The following is an 18269-nucleotide window of genomic DNA, read 5'->3' as shown; positions in this document are numbered from 1 at the left end:
GCAACAATAACATATTCAGTATATTCTCATGGGTGAAAATTGGAGAAGATAGTATATATGTAGATCTTACTCATAGCTTACGAAGGTAGAGAAACGTAATCACCGAATATAACAAATTAATACTACTAGGTGATATAAGATAATGTATATGTAGATTTTACTCATAGCTAATGAAGATAGAGACAAATAACGACGGGACATAACAATTAATATCACTATTAATTTATTAATTGTACTTTCTAGAATTTACTACATATCTCATCCACATACCACAATCCTCTATATAATTGAACCATTATGTAGAGCAATCAAATTCTATCCATTTCATGTTAGAAATTTTTTTAATGGTCAATCCTTGTTTCTTTTTCCTGCTTAGATGCTAGAAATGGTGGTCCTACTTATGTAATAATACAATTTTGCAGGATGAGAATTACAAATATGACAAATATATTTTTTTTTAATAAAGTTCTTCTTTCTTGCAAAGAGACATGTTCTTTCCGTTTTTGGAAAGTGACATATTTGGCAGGCTTGTGATTCTCCTTCCATGACATAGAAAATGGTACCAATCGGTAAGTGGATCTCCATGGGTTTGAGTCGGATAAAGAAACGAGTATATGATCGGACACTTTTCCGGCGCCGGCAATCTTTCGCCGGTTTTTCAGTTTTACGGTGATGATTTTTGAATAAAATTGTTCGTTTTATTCAAACCCCTAAATTGATTAACCCGTCGAATTAAATCTTGTTGATTTTTTGTGACTATGTCTCAGCTGTTTGAAACCCTAGTAAGCTGCTTCAGTTTAAATCCCCAAATTTGAACCCTAAATTGCTGTAACTAATAGACCATCAAGAGCATGTTGCCAAGTCTGTTCTTAATTGATCGGACTAATTTTTCTCTTTTAAGTAAAACTAAATTTGCTGATAAATTTTTCCTTCAAAATTTTGTTTTTTCCTGTGTGCTGTTGAGTTTAATAAGCATTTCTGATTTTAATAATAAAGTGAATAACTTTGAGCTGTGAGAAGAATGTAACTAGGGTTTCTTTAGTGTTCACTTTTAGTTAAGTTTTCACATTTTTACTTCTTTTTTGCTATAGCTTATTGGTGCTTTCTTCAATCCTGTAATGATTAGTTTCATCCATTTCCCAAAGTTTTGAACTTCAATTCCGTTTTCCAAGGAATTATCAAGTTCTGTTGCAGGAAAGTGAAAGGTTATTAAAGTTTCATGATAGGATTTCTTAGTTGCTGATTACTTTTCTTATTTGCTGAAATCGGCTTGTCTAATTACCTGTTATACCTGTTATGGTGCAGAATGTAGCGTCCTGTCGGGGAGAAGTATTGTGTGATTCTTCCAGTTTATTTCTTGTCAATACGTTAAGGCGATAGTGTGCTCTTATGTCTCAGTATTAGTAAAAGCTATAGTTGACGTGCCTTTTCTTATTAGATATATGTTGAAGTATGGATACTCTATGTATAAGTAGATATTTAGAATGGAATAAACTTATCCTACTATAGAATCTTACTATGAAAATAAGATGTGTAGATGAAAATGAGCGCCAGAAGTATGATTGCATCCGCGTATGCATCAATTGCATACCAGAATTGCTATGATATTGCCTCACTAGATCTGATGTAATGTTTTACCTCTACCACCTTCTTAACTTTCCGTGCCCCCCCCCCCCCCTCTCCCCAAAGGAAACCGGGAATTTAGCTTCGGCACCTATCCCCTGTGACCCTGCAAATATCTAGTCAAAACCTAATGTAACAGTTTTAAAAGAAGTCAGGTTCCTAACTTCCTTAGAACTTGCTGAAGTGTTTCTCTTTTGGTGGGAAGCATAGAACTACCCTGTCCTTTATTTTCTCATTTCCTGGTGATTATCAGACTTATGGCAGTAAGGAACATTATTCATAATGATGATACAGGTGATTACACCTTTGTGCTGACTAAATTTATTGGCTGGAGCTTCTCGGACACTTTGAAGATTGAAATGCCTTTTTTCCCCTTTTGGATTGGGGTTTTTATGCTGAAAATTCCTTATTGGAGACACTCCATATTTTCTAATTATTCTGATTGGTACTGACAACTATAACTTCTAATTGTTGTTGTTTTCTAAAGCTTGGTTTCTTTTGTGTCTGTGTCTATGTACTTCCATTGTTGACTATGAATATTACATGTCTTTGAATAATTATGATTTTTCACATCATAACGAGGAATCTCTTAAATGAGCCATGCTCTTTGAATAGGAATAGAATGTGTTGTTTTCAGTTCTTCACACTTTATGGGCCTTATTTTACTGATATGATGCCCTCTTTTCATATGTGTTGCAGTTACCTTTTTTATTACATCTGTTAGTGAGTATGCACCAGGTATGTTGTTGTTGTTGTAAGTCTGTATGCATCTAGAAAGCAAGCTGAAGAGCTAGATATAGAACCTTGGTGACATGTCTTGACTCAAGACTGTTAATTCTTGATCGTCGTACTCATACTAAGAAGTCAAAATTTGCACAACTACTAAGAAGCCAATTTGCACAACTACTAAGAAGTCAAACTAGTGAACTCTCAAAGAAGTCACTCTATGCAACTTGGTATGTCAAGATAAAACCAAGTATGTGGCAGTTATTCCTTGCATTGGTGAATACAACTTGGGTTATGCCCAGGACTACTTGTGATCTTTTGAGATGCTGGAACAATGTAGGTGGCTGGGGAAGGAAGAAGAGATGGTGGAGGGCTATACCAGCATGCATTTGGTGGAATGTCTGGAAGGAAAGAAATGATAGGTGTTTTGAAGATAGGAGGAGTTCTTTACAGAAAAAGAAGCTCAACTGTATTTTGTCCTTTTATTTTTGGTGTAAAGAATTTGCGTAGATGAAACCCAGACTTTATTAGAGTTGTTAGAGTCCTTGTAAGAAGAATCTTGGACAGATGTAAATAGGTCTCTTCCTTTTTTTTGTAATTGTGATTTCCAACACAAGCTTTGAGTTGATGAATAGACTGTTACCTCTATCAAAAAAAAAAAAAAAGATAAAACCAAGCAGCCCGAAATTAGTGGAAAGTTATTAGGAGACCTTTTAAAGAACTTCAATACTCTGGTAATTTTCAAAGTGCAAACTCAAAATCTGAAGGCGTGATCTGCTACTGCAATTTGATTAGGTCATGAAATTTTTGCAAGTGTTGCAACCTTTATGGTCATGAAATTTTTGCCAGTGTTGCAACCGTAATGTGTCATGCGGACAAAATAGCTGCAAGCTTTTCAACTAACATTGTTGTTGAGGGACTCGTTCCTAGAATGTTGTGGATAAGAGTTAGTATGAACAGTAATAGTTGCGCAGTGCTTATGCTTTCCTATTTGTATAGTATCGCTTATGTTGACTATCCCATTGAGGGTGTATATGACATATGGCTATTATGGGACATTAATTCCTTTAGAGACATAACGTTGATAGTTCTGAGCTAATAGCCTCCTCCACAGATAATTCCATCATTGTTTTTGGCTAAAATTACTGGCTGAAGATCCTCAGATTTCTTTGAGGTTTGAAGTCCTCTCTTTCCTTTTGGGTTAAACAATTGGACAGTCTTTAGTGTCTTCGTAGAATAGCAGTCAGCACGAAATAGCATTAGATGCCTGGGCAACAATTAAGTTGTTGGTTCAAATGAACCTTGATCCTAGCATAGGAATAATTTAATTTATGTTTTCTTAGAAGGAAAATTGAGTCAAACCAAACTGTTAAGTGTGAACACCTAGTCTGAAGTGATTAACTTTTCTAACTTAAAAGAAGTGCTAACCAATTACTGTAATCTCTACTTTTTTGTATTTGTCTGCAATAACTATATGTGCCCTCTAACCAATTAATTATTGTAATCTTCTCTTTGTTTATTTTCAGTTAATGTAATCTTCTATTATTCAAAAGTAGTAAAATGCATTTATCACTAAGTGAAAACACCATCATATCACACTTTCTGGTTGGTTGTAAATGGTGAAAGATTCATATCCTAACACGTGTTTAGTTTTTTTCAGATCGATCAATCTCGTCCCTTTTTCTATCTTAGATGCTAGAAATGGTTGTCCGTCTTATCAATTGATAATCTTTCATGTTATATGTAAGGAGAATCACAAACTTGACAAATATGCGTGACCATCTCTAAAAGAAAGAATACAGTATTTCCTGGTGCTTAGATAAATTTTTGTCATTTCATTTACAAAAGAATGCCCTGTTTGAAAAAAATGTCATATCGCGTTCTTGAAAAAGACATTTGTCAAGCTTGTGATTTTCCTCTAATGGCATGGAAATATTAACTGGTGAGTGGACCTCCATTCATCTGAGTTGGAAAACGGAATGGGTCATTGATCGGGTACTTCTCCGGCGCTGGAGCTGGAGCACTTTCACCGATTTTCAAGATTTCAGTGATGTTTTTGCATCGGTGAAATTGGTTTTTTCCTTAGAACCCTAGATTGATTGACCCTTTGAGTGATTCTTATCCTGTTCCATGATTATTTCTTGTTTTTTTGTGTGGATGTGTGCGGATTTTGGAACCTTATTAGCTGCTTCAATTCAATTACCAAATCTTGAATCCAAATTTGCTTTTAGAAGAAGCTAGGAAGATTTTGATAATGTAATTTCTGGAAATTGTTCTTTTATTGACTGTTATGATGTATGTATCTATAAATTCAAACGCTAGAAGATTAAGTTAGCTTACTAGTGCATCCACGAAACCGTAGATGAAACTAATTTAAATTATTTTACCGATTACGATTAGTAAGCTCTATTGCAGGAAACGGATATGTTTCTAAAACTCGACCATAGGATTGCTTGGTAAGTGATTTCATACTCATCTTTGATAAATCGTCTTGTTACTGACCTGCTATTTTTGAGCTTCTGTTTCTTAACATGTTTATCCTATTCTGTTTTTTGTTACTTGGCAGACTTTGGGTTTCCTTCAACACTTCCACATACGGATGGCTCATCTGAAGGAGTTTCTTCTGAAACGAGAGCCCGTCCAAATGTAAAACCTGTCTGGATACGCCCTGCTATTCTAGATTCATAAATGTTTGAGGAGAAGCAGCCACTTTGGAATTATCTTTGGTATATCTAAGTAATAGATTGCATGCTGATGATATATCTGAAGTCTGAACAAAGTGGAGAATGGAGACTCGTAATCCTGAAGTGTTATCAGGTCTTGGTGCACAAGGTAGCATACTGTCGAGGAGAAATTTTACGTACTTAATTTTACGATTTATATACATGTAGGCCATAGTGTTCTCCCATGTCTCATAAATAGTCAAAATTAGGGGTGTTCATAAAAACCGAACCAAACCGAAAACCAAACCAAACCGATCAAAAAAACCGACAATTTTTAGGTTTAGTTTGGTTTTGGTTTTGAATTTTAAAAACCGATCAAAATTGGTTTGGTTTTGGTTTTAATCAAAAAATAACCGAACCAAACCGACTATAAAAATAGCTATTTAAATTTATTATTACACCTGCATATATATATATANGACCCTCTCTAGGGCTACGATATATATATATATATATATATATATATATACACACGCACACACACACACACACACACACACTTATTTTATATGTTTCCGGATGATGGGCATAACGCGGGACATGCAGGCAGGGCTAGGATGGCTCTCTTCCTGAGGTATATGGTGAGTAGGGGTGTTCATAAAAATCAGACAAACCGAACCAAACCGAAAATCGAACCAAACCGATACTTTTTAGGTTTGGTTTGGTTTTGGTTTTGAATTTTAAATACCGATCAAAATTGGTTTGATTTTGGTTTTAATCAAAAAATAACCGAAAAAATCGAACCAAACCGACTACAAAAATAGCTATTTATATATATATATATATATATATATATATATATATATATATATATATAAGCTTCTAAAATTTATGGTACATATTAGTCATTTGTATTTTTAGTCTAGTTCTTTGCTATTATAATCATCTAATTATTTTCCTTTACATTCTAGTTTGATTGGAAGTTTTCTTTTGCTAAGTACTAGAATTTATTTCATTTTAAAAATAATTAATTTTTAATTGAGTACTTAAATTATTCATCACTATTTGATTCAATTATCATCAATAAATCTTGGTAAATGATAGATTTCTCAAAGAGCAATTGATTTGATAGTGTTATGTTGAAAATATAGTCGCCGTAATATGTGTTTGGTAGTGTATGTCTCATATTTAAGAAAAAACTGATAAATAACCGAAAAAACCGAAAAACCGACAAAAACCGAATCGATAAAAAACCGACTTAATTGGTTTGGTTTGGTTCTAATATTTGAAAAACCGACTTACTTGTTTGGTTTCTTTTTAGGGAAAAACCGACCCAAACCGAACCATGAACACCCCTAGTCAAAATCATAGTTGGCATCCCCTTTCTTATTAAGTGTATGTAAAAGCTTTTGATTCTCCTATGTATAATTAAGTAGCTCTTTAGAACCGAACAAAGTTGACCTACTGTAGAATTCTCGAATTTTAAAAGATGTTTGGAGCAAACTTTGCTATAGTTTAGAACATAGTTATGCTTGATCAAATTGTCAGTGCGATTATAGATGAGAATGGTGAGTGAACATCACTACGGTGTTTTGTGCTTTTTTTACCTCTGCCAACTTCTTAGCTATATGCCGCTCCCCACCCACCCCACCCCCAGGAAACCTGGAGGTCTGATTGCATCTACCCCCCTAACATTATCAAGACATAACCGAATGCCGAGAACCTTTTAGCTGATGAAGTTAGTGTCCCAACTTCATTAAGAACTTGAGGAACTATTTTTCTTTTGTTGGGTATGTAGAAGTCCAACTCACCTGCTCTTTGTATTCTCATTATCTGGTTATTAATTTCTTAAATTGTGATGTATCTGACTTTTGCCTGTTAAGAAACATTTAATGCAGTTAATGCTGAAGTTGTAGCTGCTTTCTACAGGCAATTCCACCTTTATTGCTAAAGCTATTGGCTGAAGCTTTGAGGTATGAAATCCCTTTGTTTATATATGTAGAATTCATGTTTCCCTCTGTCGTTCTCGTTTTAGACTCTAAATACTTTCTAACTGTCATGTTTGGTGCTAATAATCTTAACCTCAATCTTTTTCTTGTGTAATGCTGCTAGTCCTTGCCTCTGTCAACAATAAAGACATGCCGCCGCCTCATTAGGATAAAACACTTCATGAACCTTGTTGTTGCTCTTAGTATGGGAATAATCTAAGCTGCTACTTCATTATGATAGAACTCTTAAATGAGCCTTGTTCTAAGTATGGGAATAATCTAGGTTACTTTCAGTAATGCACACCTTATGGGACCTTATTTCACCTCCTTCTTAGACTCGTAATGAGTATGCATCTGGAAGGCTAGCTGAAGTGCTAGAAATAAATGTTCATAGACACTTTTTCTACTCGAGTCAAGAGTGTAACTCTCAATCCTCAGAACTCGTATTGGAGCCACTTCGTAGAACAAACTACGAAGAATTGAAAATACTAAATCTATCAAAGAAATCATTCCTATGCAACTTGGTATAATAAGTTGGAAAGTAAAAGCAAGCATGCTGTGGGAGCAATAGTTACAACCCTTAAATAACTGTCAAAAAGTAGTAGAAAGTTATCAGGAGAGCTTCACTTCAGTATCTTGGTAATGATTTAACTTAAAGTATGAACATGTGATGTACTATCAGAATTTGACTTTTTACGGCATGATATATTTGTGAGGGTTGCATCTGTAGCTTATCATATGGTCATATAGTCGCGGGCATTTCGACTGAATTTAATTCTTGCCGAGGAACTCGTTCCCCACATATTATGAATAAATATTTAGTTGCACATATTAACAGTTGTCGCGTCTCTCACTCTTCCTATTTATCAAGTAAATCCGCTTGTTCTCCACACTTTTGTTCCCATAGGTTGTTTTATTAGCCTTCAAAGGGCTAATCCAATTTGTAAACTTCTCAACACCAGCCTTGAACTATTAGTGCAGTTGTTATATTTCCATCGTTCTGAAATCAAGCTGGTTTGTAATAGTAGAATGATGCCTTTATATATTTTCCTTCAGTAGAAAGAATTATCTGCATTAGGAAAGGAGTTCAGTTTAGTGCTCATGTAATACTGCATGCCATTGGAAATTTTCTTGTTTCTACTTTCTTTGGTACTTTCACTGTTACAGGGATTGCCGCCTCCTGAGCCTGGTATATTCCATGTCTTCTACTTATCATTTCCCCCCAGGTATCCTTATGTTTTTTGTAGTTTTATGTACGTGTTATTGAAATGAATTGGCAGGATATCAAAAACCTGTGAGGGTAAAGTCAAGCTAATATATAGGATGACTGTGGCCAAATGGAGCTGTGGTGGTTTGTGTGCTTTGTAGTTTGCTAGTTCAGCAAATTGATCAGGTCTCTGAGCTCAAGAGGCGAGTAAAATCGGCTATTTGAATCCTTATTGTTCATGTCGCTTCATTTAACCCCGTCTTTCTCTGATATTAAGTTCAAGAATTTGTTGTAATGCTTAACTAATGAGTTGAAAATTGGATACTGAAGTAATGAATTGAAGCCACGCCCCTCCCCCTACCCCCCCCCCCCCCCTCCTCTCTTTAATTCAATTAGAATATTCAAAACATAACAGAAAGTAGCCTAAACAGAGAATTAAAAGAGAACCAGAATCCTTGGCATATTCTGTGGAATTTGATGATTAGTGTCTACTTTGGATGTCATGGGATCTCCATCAAAAGGACAATAAAGTGCCATTAATGTCCCTATGCTTTGTCCTCAAATTTATTTTTAGTTGAAAAAGCTCAGATTATAGGCAACGGTTGTTGTCTCAAAAACCTTTGATGAAAGAGTGCCAAAAAGGTTAAAGTAGCTAAATTTGTAAGCAAAGAGAATAATTACTATAGGTGAACCATCGGTTGGATTCTACCATACATAAAAGGAGTTTTCATCATTAAGGGGTAACTTTATGGTAAAAGTTACACAATTATTCATAAGAGTTTAAAATATGCATATTTAAATAATTTTTACAGTTGTCAGGTTATCCAAAGAATATCTATAGACAAATCTCCTCAAAATGTAGGATTTATAATTTTGAATGTACGCCAAATATCTGCTACAACAAGTAAAGATTAGAGGGAGATTTAGCCTTGCACGACGCTTTGCCTTCTCGTTGCCAAAAGCCATCAGCCGCCACGAGTGATGTGCCTCCCGATGTTTCCAACAATAATCGATCGCAATCGACATGTACTTAGCTTAACCCTATGCGCATGGCACCTTGTGGCGCTACTTGCACGACGCTCCGCCGTTCGTTGCCAAAAGCCATCAGCCGCCACGAGCGATGCCAGACAAAACACACAACAACCGATGGCAATGGGCAATGTACTGAGCTTCGCCCAAGGGTCATCTTTGAACCTAATATTTTCGATCAGAAGCATAAAATTTATGTATAAAAATTTACTGCTATATGAACTTTAAGTTTCAAAAATACAATGGGTTCGATCCGGGTTAATGGCTCGGGTCCATGTAGAAGGTACGAGTTATAGCACACGAAAATTTGGGAATCGGATAGAATTCCAGCTTTACGACCCTAAAACGCCAAAAAACGAGTAGCGGTCATGGCGAGGCGGTGACTATTGTTCCTTAGGATGTTTTTTATGGGCCAACAAAATGTTAAGCAACCCGGGTCCGATGGCCCGGGCCCATGCAGAAGGCGTGGGCTATAACAGCTGAAAATTGGAGAATCGGAAGAAATTCTAGTTTATGGCCCTAAAACACCAAAAATGGAGTAACGGCCATGGTGAGGCGGTGACTATTATTCCATAGGTCATTTTTTATGGGCCGACAAAATTTAGGCGATCCGAGTCTGGTGGCCCAGACCCATCTAGAAGGCGTGAGCTAGGCACACGAAAAGTTGGGAATCGGGCGGTATTCTAGTGTTATGGCCCTAAAACGTCAAAAAACGAGTAACGATCATGTAAAAGATATGGGCTATGCACACAAATATCTAGGAATAAGGCGGAATTCCAATTTTGTGGCCCTAAAACGCCAAAAAATAAGTAATGGTCATGGTGAGACGGTAACTATTGTTCCTTAGGATGTTTTTGATGCGCCGAAAAACTTTTAGGCGATCCGGTTCCCGTGGCCTGGGCCCATGCAGAAGGCGTGGGCTACATCACACGAAAATCTGGGAATCAGGGCCGAATTCTTGTTTTATGGCCCTAAAACGCCAAAAAATGAGTAACCGTCATGTCGAGGCGGTGACTAATATTACATAGGATGTTTTTGATGGGCTGACAAAATTTTAGCTGATACGAGTCCGATAACATAGGCCCACGCCTTCTGCGTGGGCTAAAGAACAAAAAATTCTAGCAATCGGGCGGAATTCCAGTTTTATGGTCCTAAAACGCCATAAAACGAGTAACGATCATGGCGAGGCGGTGAATATTGTTCCTTAGGTCGTTTTTTATGGGCCAGCAAAATTTAAGGCGATCCGAGTCCGGTGGCCTAGGCCCATGTAGAAGGTGGGGGCTATAACACAGGAAATTCGAGAATTAGGGCGGAATTCAACGTTTAGTAGGCGTTTAAAACGCCAAAAAATGAGTAACGGTCATGGAGAGGCGGTGATGGTTGTTTAATTAGAACATTTTTTATGGGCCGGAAAATTTTTAGGCGAACCGAGTCTAATGCCCCATGCCCATGGAGAAGACGTGGGCTATAGCATACGAAAATCTGGAAATCCGGTGAAATTCTAGTTTTATGGCCCTAAAACGGAAAAAATGAGTAATTGTCATGGCGAGGCAGTGAATATTGTTACTTAGGACGTTTTTGATGGCCAGCAAAATTTTAGGCGATCCGGCTCTGTGGGTCGGGCCCATGCAAAAGGGTGGGCTATAACATACGAAAATCTGGTAATCGGGCAAAATTCTAGTTTTATGGCCCTAAAACCCTAAAAAAAAGTAACGGTCATGACCAGGTGGTGACATTGTTACTTAGGAGGTTTTTAATGGGCCGACAAAATTTTAGCCCCTGCGTGGGCTATTGCACCCGAAAATATGGGAATTGGGTGGACTTTCAGTTTTATGTCCCTAAAACACCAAAAGATGAGTAACGGTCATGCCGTGGCGGTGATTATTTTTCTTCGTTTATTTTTTATGGGCCAACAAAATTTTAGGCGATCAGGGTCTGGTGGCCCGGTCCCATGCAGAAGGCGTGGGCTATAACATACGAAAATCTGGGAATGGGGCAGAATTCCAGTTTTATAGCCCTAAAATGCTAAAAAAATGAGTAATGTTCATGGCAAGGCGGTGACTATTGCTCCTTAGGCCGTTTTTGATCAGCTGCTAAAATTTTAGGCGACCCGTATCCGTGTGGCCTGGGCCCATGCAGAAGACCTGGGCTATAGCCCACGAAAATCTAGAAATCTAGACATCGAGCGAAATTTCAGTTTTATGGCCCTTAAATGCCAAACAAAAGTGTAACGGTCATGGCGAAGCAGTGACTAATGTTTCTTATGTCGTTTTTCAATGGCCGGCAAAATTTAAAGCGATCCCGGTCCGGTGACCTGAGCCCATGCAGAAGGTGGGTCTATAGCACACGAAAAATTGGAAATTATGGCGGAGTTCCAGTTTTATAGCCCTAAAATGTCAAAAACGTGTAACAGACGTGGCAATGTGTTGACTATTGTTACTTAGAATGTTTTTGATGGGCCGGCAAATTTTTTTAGGCGATCTGAGTCTGATGGCCCGGGCCAATAGAGAAGGCGTGGGCTATAACATAGAAAGTGTGGGAATCAGGGCGAAATTCTTGTTTTATTGCCCTAAAATGCCAGAAAACGAGTAACGGGTATGGTGAGGTGGTGAATATTGTTCCTTATGTCATTTTTAATAGGCCAAAAAATTTTAAAGCGATCTGGGTCTGGTAGTGTGGGTCCATGCATAAGGCAGGGGCTATAGTACACGTAAATCTAGGAATTAGGGTGGAATTTTAGTTTTAGGCGATCTAATTCCGGTGGCCTGGGCCCATGGAGAAGCCGTGGGCTATATAGCACACGAAAATCTCGAAATCAGGCGGAATTCTTGTTTTATGGCCCTAAAACACCACAAAACAAGTAACTGTCGTGTCGAGGCAGTGACTATTGTTACTTAGAACGTTTTGATGGGCCGGAAAACTTTTTAGGCATCCAGGTCCTAAAATGCCAAAAAAGTGAGAAACGGTCATGGCGAAGCGATGACGATTGTTACTTAGGACGTTTTTATTGGCAGGCAAAAAATTTGGCGATCTGTGTTCGGTGGTCTGGGCCCATGGGGAAGACGTGGGCTAAAGCACATAAAAATTTGGGAATCGGGCAGAATTCCGATTTTATGGCCTTAAAATGCCAAAAAACGAGTAACGGTCATGCGAGGCAGTGACTATTGTTACATAGGATGTTTTTGATAGGCCAGCAAAATTTAGTCCGGGCCCATGCAGAAGGTGGGGGCTATAACACACGAAAATCTGAGAATCGGGCGGAATTTCAGTCTTAGACGGGAGATCACATTTGGAGAATGAGAATCTGAATAATAAAGCCCCAGGTCCCGACGACTTCCCGGCTGCCTTCTGCCAAAGGATGTGGCCTCACACATCCTTTGGCAGGTCATCAAATCGAGAAATTCTACGTTTATCACACTTATTTCGAAGCGGGAAGTTAGCGATTCCTTCGATCTTTATCGGCCTCGCTATGCAATTATGTGTACAAGAAAAATGAAGAAATTCTTGCGAATAGGCTATGCAACCGAAAGTCATAAGTTTTATTGAACCAGATGGCGTTCGTTAAAAGAAGAGGGATAGTTTACAAGATTTTGCTATCTTGTAGAAATTTTGAGGAAATTTCACCGCTTCGCAGTTTTCTGCTAAAATAGATTTGCACAAAGCATTTGATTCGGTAAATAGAAACTTCTTTCTTGATGCTCTAAGAGACCTGGTCTTTGATCGGAAATGGATCAATTGGAAAAAACGAATGCATCTCGACTCCTTCTTTCTCGGTTATTTGCAATGGCTCGCCCTTCGGGTACTTAAAAATCAGCCATGGCCTAAGACAAGGGGATAAAGGATCTCCCTTTCTCTTCGGCATAGTTATGGAAGGGCAACCAATTCTTTTCGAAGAACGGTGCAATTGAGGAGCCAAAAAACCAATGCAGCCTCGGGAAGAAAACCAACCCGGTTACTCACATTGACGATCTCATGCTAATCACGGAAGCAAGCTCGCATTCCGCTCAAGTCCTCTTCGATCTACTTGACGACTTCACCAACGCTTCTGGTCTCAAGAAGAAAAGCAAATTGTTGATATCAGGAAAAAATATCCTACGCAGGCAAATTCCAGCATATTGGGTCTCGAAGAAGGGACAAAATATATTTGCCGATCCTTGTCCCCCAAGACCTAAAAAGAAAGTAGTTAGGCAACCTTCCATTACTGCGGCTGGCCATTCCCTATTAGCTGTTTTGGCAAACATCTTTTGATTCCAAAACCAAACACTGACTATCCCCTCCCGAGGGGAGATATAAAGGACCCGCATACTCTATACTTTCTTTGTTTGAGAATGATGTTGGAAGAAAGAAAGGCGACTCTTGTGATCCTTCGACATTATTGAAGGGAGGGGGCTCGACCTGAAGCCTTTAAATAGAGTCCCATCCGCCTCCCCGATTCCACGCGCCCTTACTAGTAAAGGCTCCCATTGGGAGAAGCGGAAATTGTTGAGTGAGCGATCCGGCCTCTAGCCCTTCAATGATGGATTTGTCTTAAAAAAAACCTGACCTCGGTAGAAAATGAGCGGTGGCGTGAAGTTGATGAGCAGGGAAGATGTCTTTTTTCTAGTTGGCCAAGCGGCCTCATCTTCCATAGCCAGGGATTAGTTATTTAAGGATCAGTTGATGCGCAGGGATGAAAGAAAGTTCTCCGGTGCTCCTCCGGGACGAACAATAAAGGCACATAAAGGTATTGGATCATCGATCAGATGGAGAGAACCGCGGCGCTTTACCTTACGAATATCTAAAGGCGAAGATCTCTTTTCGACTAGCAAGTTTACGTAGGTCCTAAGTTTCTCCCCTAGTACCTGTCCCTATCTCTGAATCTCCATCATTGACAAAACTAGGATCAAATGAGACGTCCATCCACCGGATAAGACCTCCATATCTAAATCGATCTGTCCAGCTGTCGCTCCCCATTATCAGCCACAGAAGGGGCATTTCAACCAACCTCGAATCCTTCTTTTTTTCCTCCCGAACAAATCTGTCATGATTCTTCAGAGTGCCGTGAAATCATGGATCATCTTATATATATATATATATATATATATATATATATTTCTTTCGTTATGTTCTTAGGTAGAGCCGGTTGAGGTCCATACAACGAATGAAGAGTAATTTTGCCGTTGACTCCATATCTTCCTTGTCGATTTTCCTTTTCCAAGGGATCACCATTCTCCTAGAGCTCGAGCATGAAACTTGATTACACAGATTCGGTTCGGTCGCAGGAGCGAAGCCACGACCACCTCTTGACGTAAGGCACGGCGTAGTGGAGGATCACTTTTAAGACGTACCCTACAACATCTAGTCTTTGGACAAGTTTTTATTTTATTAGAGACGGCGGATGAGGTTCAAAAGGACAGATGGCATTACCAGAACCAGGTATGGTGCGACTGAATCTCGATACGGAGGAGGCGTCAAAGATGATCGAAATCGGGATTTTTCTATTTAGTTAACACCTTTTCTCATTGAGTATTAAATTCTTAGTGTACCATAGGCGGTAATCTGGCTTTAATCGATTCCCTTCTTATAGTTAAAGATTTCAGTCTGGAAACAAAAACATCAGTAAGGTGTTTTCGTTCGGATATAAACATGGCAATCTACATATGTGAATTCGATGAAGCTGTCCAAGTGTAGATCCAACGCACTACTCAAGTAGGCTTTCCTACTGCCATTGAGAAAGAAATGCCCTTGACGCATTTCCACTTGCTTCAAGCTTTTCTTTCTAGTTGCTATATTCCAGTAGTGATTTGAGAAGGAATTCATGAGTGACTAACCACAATATGGAACTAGTCTACTGTTAAAGGATGTACACCTCTTCCTCAAGGATAGATGGTGCCACCGTGCTGTACAAAATCCTCTGTTTACGATTCTTTCAAATACGAATTTTTGGGAATCTCCTAAAAACTTAGTGAGAAATGTCAATTGTGAGCTCTAGTAGATGTCCCCGATCTTGAATTCGCTTATTTGCTGGTAAGGAAAGACCTAAAAGAAAGACCCGTGCCGTCTCAGCTTACTATTGATTGACTTGAGGTGGAATGTTTGCAAATCACCTCCATATCCAAAACGATCTGTCCAGATGCCGGTCCCCATTATTAACCACAAAAGGAGGCATCTCAACCAACCTCGAATCCTTCTTTTTTTCCTCCTGAACAAATCGGTCATGATTCTTCAGAGTGTCGTGAAATCACTGATCATCTTTTATATTCGGTTCGGTCGCAGGAGCGAAGCCACGACCACCTCTTGACGTAAGGCACGACGTAGCGGAGGAGCACTTTTAAGACGTACCCTACAACATCTAGTCTTTAGACAAGTTTTTATTTTATTGGAGACGGCGGATGAGGTGCAAAAGGACAGATGTCATTACCAAGAACCAGATATGGTGCGACTGAATCTCGGCACGGAGGAGGCGTCAAAGATGATCGAAATCGGTATTTTTCTATTTAGTTAACACCTTTTCTCATTGAGTATTAAATTCTTAGTGTACCATAGGCGATAACTGGCTTTAATCGATTCCCTACTATAGTTAAAGATTTCATTCTGGAAACAAAAACATCTTTAAGGTGTTTTCGTTCGGATATAAACATGGCAATCTACGTATGTGAAGTCTCGATGAAGCTGTCCAAGTGTAGAGCCAACGCACTACTCAAGTAGGCTTTCCTACTGCCATTGAAAAAGAAATTCCCTTGAGCATTTCCACTTGCTTCAAGCTTTTCTTTCTAGTTACTATATTCCAGTAGTGATTCGAGAAGGAATTCATGATCGACTGACCATAACACACGAAAATCTGAGAATCGGGCGGAATTTCAGTTTTATGGCGCTAAAATGCCAAAAAAAACGTGTAACATTCATGACAAGGTGGTGACTATTGTTTCTTAGGTCGTTAATTATGGTCCAGAAAAATTTTAAGTGAACTAGGTTGTTGGCTCGGGCCCATGCATAAGGTGTGGGCTGTAGCACACGAAAATCTAGGAATCGGACGGAATTTCAATTTTACAGCCCTAAAACGCCAAAAAAGAGTAACGGTCATGGAGAGGCTATGACTATTATTTTTTAGGACCTTTTTATGGGCCAATAATATTTTAGGTGATCCGGGTCCGGTGGCCCAGGCCCATGTAGAAGGTGTGGGCTATAGCACATGTAAAATTAGGGAATCGAGCGAAATTCCTATTTTATAGCTTTAAAACGGCAAAAACGAGTAACGGTCATGTAAAGGCGGTGACTATTGTCATTAGGTTGTTTTTGGTTGCTCAAACAAATTTTAGGCGATCCGGGTTCGATGGCTCGGGTCGATGCAAAAGACGTGGGCTAAGAACCCGAAATTCTAGGAATTGGGCAGAATTCTAGTTTTATGGCCCTAAAATGCCAAAGAAAGAGTTACGGTCGTGACGAGGCGGTGACTATTGCTCTTAGGTCGATTTTTATGGGCCGAAAAGTTTTTAGGCGATCCGGGTCCATTGGCCCGGCCTCATGCAGAAGGTGTTGGCTATTGCACACGAAAATCTGGAATCGGGCGGAATTTCAGTTTTATGACCTTAAAATACCAAAAAATAAGTAACGGTAATGGCGAGACGGTGACTAAAACTTAGGTCGTTTCAGATAGGCCGGCAAAATTTTAGGTGATCCGGGTCCGGTGGCCTCGGCCCATGCAATAAGTGCGGGCTATAGCATACAAGAATTTAGGAATTCGGCAGAATTCCAGTTTATGGCCCTAAAATCCAAAAAATGAGTAATGGTCATGGCGAGGTGGTGGCTACTATTACTTAGGATATTTTTGACGGGCCGACAAAATCTTAGGCGATCCGGGTCTGGTGGCCCGGCACTATGCAGAAGGCGTGAGCTATTGTATACGGCGATATCGGAGGGTCAAATTTCTCGTCATTTAGGTACTTCGGAGGGTCACCTCGAAATCTCGAGGCCACAGCCGAGCGCCCTCCCTCAAGGGTCATCCACACTCGACCTCAGGACAATGATGACCACGACTATGGTGAAGATGGGGAGTTCCCAAGGCGCATGGCTAAGACTAGCGGACCCTAGCAGTCTACTTTATACCCGAATCAGGGTGTCTTGTCTAGCTGTCCCATCACCATGTCTTTGTAATAAATGCATTTTGTACCATGTTGGGATTCCCATCCTATATAAAGGGGATCCTTGTCATTTTGTAATCTCTGTTGCTTCAGTTGCTCCACACGAATATACAAAGAACATTCTCTCTGCTTTCTAACATACTTTCTCGTTATTATTTCTTTCATTTGTTATCTTCATACTTGTTCATCATTTATTGCTTTTCATTGGCCATAAAGAGCTTTCATTGATTTTGTTATAACTGTTAGCCCTAACCCGATCACCCTCGATAGCTCGAAGTCGAGTCCTGGAATCGACCTCGAGGCCTCGAATTGACAAGCTCGAGGCCCCGATTGACTAGCCTATCGGTTTGATTATCACCTTATCTTTAGCTCTTATTTTGTCTCTAAACTTCATACACATAGCATCATCTGCTTAACAACTAGCATAAAAATAGATCACATATTTTTTGAGTCCTATCAACAAATTTAATTGTTATTACTATTTTCACGGTAAACAGTTTGGCGCCCACCGTGGGGCTAAAAATAATAGTGATTATTTTCTTGCTGGTTTCATTGCACAATGCAAGTTATCTTTCGCGCTTTTTCTTGTCCAAAGATCTTTGATTTCAGGTCGTAATGTCTGATTCAGTGAACAACAATATTGAGAACCATGGAGAGAATGGTGTGGCTGTTCCCGGTGTTGGTGAACCACCAAAAAACCTTGTGAACGCACCAGGACCGATTCCCGTGGACAAAGTCTCATGCGACGCTTGACACGTTGAAATAAGCTAACAGGAGCATACACCAAGGCGACCAACAGGAAGCCCAAAAAACTCCAGCTTGGGAGAACGGGAAGTTAGCCTTCATGTTATTTTTGAAATGTTGCAGGCACAATAGCTGGCTATTTCTCAGCTGCAAAGTCACCAGAAAACTC

At 39.2% G+C, this 18269-nt stretch overlaps 1 long non-coding RNA gene across 11 annotated transcripts; it reads left to right on the top strand.

Moving 5' to 3' along the window:
- The first annotated feature begins 291 nt into the window (after window positions 1–291).
- Window positions 292–8549, top strand: LOC109211434. Of its 11 annotated transcripts, XR_002065713.1 has the most exons (4): window positions 292–5181; window positions 6896–6985; window positions 8168–8189; window positions 8281–8549. It is a non-coding gene; the product is annotated as an uncharacterized LOC109211434 (long non-coding RNA). The 11 variants fall into 11 exon arrangements; XR_002065709.1 differs by having other exon boundaries at window positions 292–2599; window positions 2690–5181; window positions 6896–8549; XR_002065705.1 differs by having other exon boundaries at window positions 292–4805; window positions 4916–5181; window positions 6896–8549.
- The last annotated feature ends 9720 nt before the right edge of the window (window positions 8550–18269 follow it).

This window comes from Nicotiana attenuata, unplaced genomic scaffold (assembly GCF_001879085.1).
Source record: "Nicotiana attenuata strain UT unplaced genomic scaffold, NIATTr2, whole genome shotgun sequence".
Taxonomy (NCBI): domain Eukaryota; kingdom Viridiplantae; phylum Streptophyta; class Magnoliopsida; order Solanales; family Solanaceae; genus Nicotiana; species Nicotiana attenuata.
This window is presented reverse-complemented; position numbering and strand designations above follow the sequence as displayed.